The following is a 6,000-nucleotide window of genomic DNA, read 5'->3' as shown; positions in this document are numbered from 1 at the left end:
CATGACAAGTGTGGTCCCCGTGCAAACCTGTGACCCCAATCCTGAGGGGAGCAGAGAAAGGAGGATCGCTGAGGCCTGCTGGCTGCCAGCCTACTTGAAACACACAAGTTCTGAGTTCAGGAGAAGACCTTACTTTGAAGGAATGAGGTGGATGACAGTAAAAAAGGATACCTGAGGCCGTACCGTGGCCTCTGCCCGTGTGCACGGTTGCACACGCATATACCCACCCACCTACCCCACACACAATTTAAACAGAGCATCCGATCATTAAATGAGCAGAGAAGTACAAATAAGTGACTAATAGATGAAAAAAATATTCAACATTCCTAATCATCAGGAAAATGCAATTCAAAACTACATTGAGATTTCATCCCACCATGGTCAAGAAAACAAACAACAAATTCTGGTGAGGATGGGTGGAGGAGAGTTCTTGACGATGGCTAGTGGGAATGTGAGTTGGTCAGCCCTCTGTGGAAATCAGTGTGGATGGGCCTCAGAAAACAAAAATGAAAACGACTGTGAGATCCACCTGTGCCACTCCTGGGTCCTATATCCAGAGGACCCAGGTCAACACCACAGTGACAAGTGCACATTCGTATTTATTCTCGAACGCTCTCCACAATACCCAAGATATGGAACAGCCTAGTTACCCAACAGATGAATCAATACAAACGTGTGGTGTACATACACAATGGAGCTTTATTCTGTCATAAGGAACAAAAGTATGTTATTTACAGAAAAATGAATAAAACTGGAGATCACTGTATTGAACAAAATAAGCCAGACTCAGGAAGACAAATACCATGTTTTCACTCATTTTCAGAATCTAGCTTTAAATACACACATGTGAGCATGTGCGTGTGCATATGCGCGCGTGTGCGCACACACGCGCGCGCGCGCGCACACACACACACACGCACACACACACACAAGGACCATTTGGATGGAAGAGGAGGACCAACAGGAGGGAGAAGTTCAAACAAGAAAGGGTGACAGGGAGACAGGAGATGGTAATTGTTGATGGCTATGAGCTAAGCACATGATGTTTATGGATGAAAATGTCATGCGAAACCTATTACTTTGTACACCTACAAAAACATTAACTAAAAAATCATAAAATAAATAATAAATCTATCCAAGCCAGTATTATGTGTTGCTGTAATCACAGGACTGAAGCAAAGAAAGGTGGGATGGGGAGAAGGGTTGGTTAAGAAGTAGATGCTGAAGTTATTTCCGTGAGAAGTGATGAGTCCCCAAGCCAGATATCGTGGTAGGTACCTGTGGCATTTCCAAGTACTTGGGAGGACAAGGCAGAGAGACCAGCCTGGGCAACATACTGAAATCACGTTGGAAGGGAGAAAGAAAGGGAAGGAGGGAAGAAAGGGAGAGAAGGGAGGAAGGAGGGAGGGTGAGAGGGAGAGTGGGAGGGAGAGGAGAGACTCACAAGGCAGGTACAGGTAAGCGGACAAACCTAAGAAGACAGGAAGGAAGGAAGGGAAAGGGTCTTACAGTAACGTTTCTGTTGCTGTGATAAAACACTGGTCAAAACCAACTTGGGGAGGAAGGGGTTTATTTTATACAGTTTACAGTTTTATACACCCCAGGCCCACCTGCTCAAGGGTGGCACTGCCCACAGTGGGCTTGGACCTTTCACATCACTCATTAATCAAGAAAATGCCCCAAAGGTTTACCCACCGGCCAATCTGATGGAGGCAATTCTCCATTTGAGATTCTCTCTTCTCTGGTGTGTCTAGATTGGTGTCAAGTTGACAAAAGCTAACAAGCTCTGAGAATGGTGGTGTGTGCCTTTAATCCCAGCACTTGGAGGCAGAGGAGTGAGTTCAAGGCCAGCCTGGGCTAACTATCGGGTTTCAGGCCAGCCAGAAAGAGTTACATAGTGAGACTCTGTCTTAAAAACAAACAAAAAACTAACAAGCACAGAAGGAAGAAAGGGAAGGAGGAAGGGAGGGGAAAATACTGAGTAATGTGAGACACTGAAGAAAGGGATGGAAGGAAGGAGGAAGGGAGGGAGGGGAGGAGAGAGGGGAGGGAGAGGAGGGAGAGGCCAGGCACTTACAAGGCAGGTACAGGGTAAGTGGAACTCTGTATGAGCCATGTAACACATGACCATCCTGTGAATATTTACCTCACAGAATGTCTTAGTCAGAGTTTCTATTGCTGTGAAGAAACACCATGACAAAAAGGCAAGTTGGGAGGAAAGGATTTATTCGGCTTATACTTCCATATCACTGTTCATCTTGAAGGAAATCAGGGCAGGCACCTGGAAGCAGCTGCTGATGCAGAGACCATGGAAGAGTGCTGCTTACTGGCTTGCTCCTCATGGCTTGCTCAGCCTGCTTTCTTTATAGAACCCAGGACCACCAGTCCAGGGATGGTACCACCCACAATGGGCTGGGCACTCTCACATTAATCACTAATTAAGAAAATGCCTTACAGGCTTGCCTACAGCCTGATCTTATGGAAATATTTTTTTAATTGAGGTTCCCTATGAGTTTAGCCCGTATCAAGTTAACATACAACTACCCAGCACACAGGACATGGACTAGATGATAGAGCTTCATGACTTTGAACCACATTGACTCTTCTTATGACTTGGAGACTTTATCACAGGGTATGTGGCCAGTGTTTCATGGCAATCTGGTCATGTGATAGAAGATTAAAGAGCTATATAAACTCCTTCCATGACCCACCATGCCACTCTGCACTGTGCGGGCCAAGTGTCTCCTGAAGCTCCTCTCCTAGATAGCTCATGACCACAAGGAGGGTGGAGACGAGCTGGTGCCTCCTGGTAACCCCTAGAAATAATTTTTGGGTCACAGCCAACATTTGTTATCACTGACAATGAGTGGTGGCAGCAGGGATATAACCAGATCATGAATGTATTTGCCAATGTTTAAGTCATGCTTAGTTTCTGTAGCATTTACAGATTAGAATTTCATCTGCTTCATGCTCACAAAATGAACTGATGAGAGAAGTCACATGAGAAATTGTTCACCAGCCTCTCCCTTGCATACAGGAAGTAGACTCAAGCCCAGGTTGAGTTTGGAGCCTCCATCTCGCTCTGGAGCCAGACAGGGACCCCTGTCTGCTGCTGCAGATCTGGCTGCTCTCTTTGGGTGTCTCACTGGGCTGCCGGGAGTAGGAAAGGGGGATGGCATTCCAATCCTCAGGGCAGGAGCTATGAGCAGTTGTCTGTAGATTTTTTTTCTCTCTCACAATTCCTCCCCAGTGGATCTTCAGACCCGCCTCAAGCGACATGAGCAGGCAGAGCTGTAAGAGGCTGCCCCCACCCCTCTACGGGTCTCCAGCAGAGGTGACTCCTGCCTACCAGGTGCGTTAGTCACTTGCTGCAGCTATAACAAATACCCAAGATAATTAACTTACGAAGTGGAAAGGGTTGGTTTTGCTTGCAGGTTTAGAGGTTTCAGCACATGGCCAGTTGGACTCATCACTTTTGGGGCTGTGGTGAGGCAGCACTTCTTGGACAGAGCACGTGACAAAACTTACCTTGCAGCCAGTATGCAAAAGAAGAGAGAAGGGAGCCAGGCATGGTGGCCATGCCTTTAGTCCCAGCACTTGAGAGGGAGAGGCAGGTGGATCTCTGAGTTTGAGGACAGACTGCTCTGCATTAGAGTTCAGGACAGCCCAGGGCTAAGCAGAGAGCTCCTGTCTCTCAGAAAAGAAAACCAAAAAGAAAAATAAAAAAAGACAAAGAAAAAAGAAAGGAGAGGAGCTGCAGTCCCACATTTCCTTCAAGGGCACATCTCCGGTGACCTAAGAGTTCTCACAAAGACCTCTTAAAGGCTCCACAGTCTCCAAGATCAAGCCTTTAACACCACAGCCTGGGAAGACACCTCAGAGCCAAACACCCCTGCGAGCAACACAGAGTTCTTCTAGTTTGAGACGACAAAGGCAGAGCTTTCATCCTGTAGATGGTGCATTATTTTTTCATAATAGATGAAAGTTCTAGAAGCATGTTCTGAAAGAGATTTAAGAAATAGACTCAAAAGGTTTGTGAAATCAAGTCTGCCCATCCACTTGGAGACCTATGTTATAAACAACAGGAACCCAAAGCCTGCTGCACGGTGTAGCTCTGTACGGTTCCCCGAAACCAGAAGTGCATCATGGAAATGGTTCTGCCCACTAAACATAATGGGAAAAAACTGACTTCCACCTGCAACGGCCCCTCCTTTCTCCTCTTCCCACTGTTGTCTGTCCAAATTCCAAACATAGGACAGCCTTTCCTTAAACCCCATTGTAACTGATCTTCAAAGGGAAAAGGGTCAAGTCCAAAAGAAACTCAGGACAAGCCAGGGGGTGGTGGCCCATGCCTTTAATGCCAGCACTTGCCTGATCTACAGAGCAAGTTCCAAGACAGCCAGGGTCACACAGAAAAACCCTGTCTAGAAAAACAAACAAACAAAAAAGAAATAGGCTGTGATACCTATTAGCGTAGGCAAGCTCATGCTGGCTCCCAGGCCTCCTCAGTATCACAGATCCCTGTGGCTTTTCTCACCTCTCTCACCACACCCCTGCCCTAAGCTTCTCCAGTTTATGGGTTTTCTTCCCCCAGCTTCTCATTCCCTTATAACCCTGCCATTTCAGCTCTGCGCTCTCTTAGTCCCCTCTCTTTTTTGTCTTCCTCTCTTGACTCCTCCCTTGGTCTCCTTGGTCTCCTTGGCCTACACTCTCTTTGTCTCCCTTTCTCACTCTCCGACCCGCCCCCGTGGCCCCTTCCAGTCTGCTGGCTGTGTTCCTTATATGGCTTTCTCTCTCTGCTCTGAACTGTTCCAAATGCCTCTGGCTATTCTCTCCCCCATAAGTACAATAAAAACATTCCCCTCAACCACACCTTGGGGCAGTCATGTCCCTAGTTTATTCATCTGGTGCCCAATCCCTCAGTTTATACAGAAAGTAATTCAAATATAGAATGTTCCATTTGTGGCTGGAGAGATGGCTCAGTGGTTAAGGGCACTTGCTGCTCCTGCAGAGGAATTCAGCTCCCAGTATCATACCGGGTGGCTCATCTATAGCCATCTATAACTCAAGCTTCAGGGTGTCGGAAGCCCTCTTCTAGCCTCCACAGGATGAGCAAGGAGCAGCAATGAAACATGGGAGGTTGAACTTGTGAAGAACCAAAGCACCCCCATTTCAAGCAAGCCCCCTCACCCCAGCTTGAAACAGGCCTGTGTTTCAAAATTCTCAGAGCTGCTGATGCAGGTCCCAGGACAAAGTCAGGATGTTTGAAGAGCCATCTGGTAACAACTGATTAACCATAGAATGCCCCGATGCTGGAGATGGTCAAAAGTATAAAGTCAGGATGTTTGAAGGACTATCTGGTAGCAACTGATTAACCACAGAATGCCCCAGTGCCAGAGGTAGTCTATAAAGTTTGACAAACAACCGGTTAAAACTACAAAGTAAGATAACACAGAAATTCTGAAAAGCCCCTGAAACTTGAGTCAATCAGAATTGTACCCATGCTAGTGCCCCTAAATGATGTAACTTTATGGTTTTTGCCTTTAAAACCTGAGCTTGCAGAGGGGCGGGCACCTCCTCCAGCCTCTATGGTGTTGGATGGCTTGACGAGATCCCTGCCACACAGCTTGACCTGCTTCAATAAACCTTGCTTTTGCATTTCCGTGAGTTCATGTCTCTGGTGGTCTCTTCAGGGGTCTCGCGCCCAGGGCACAACACTTGGATTGAAGCAGACAGTCTTAGGACAAAATTCGAGCATATTCACAAATCCAGTAAATATTAACTTAGCCCTAGCTGTGTCCCAGGAACTGTGTATCTCCAAACCTAATTGTGCCACTTGGTACAAGTAACTCACTTCTTTATCCAAAACATGGAAGTTATCATGGATGAACAGCAAGAAAGCCCATCTAGACCACAACCAGGCCCTCAGTAAAGTGGGAGAGCTGTCTTCAGTTGTTTTGTTCTGTTTTCCTCCTCCTCTTCCTCCTCCTCCTCTTCTTT

Source organism: Peromyscus californicus, unplaced genomic scaffold (genome assembly GCF_007827085.1).
Source record: "Peromyscus californicus insignis strain IS unplaced genomic scaffold, ASM782708v3 Scaffold_5__1_contigs__length_169319896, whole genome shotgun sequence".
Lineage (NCBI taxonomy): Eukaryota > Metazoa > Chordata > Mammalia > Rodentia > Cricetidae > Peromyscus > Peromyscus californicus.
This window is presented reverse-complemented; position numbering follows the sequence as displayed.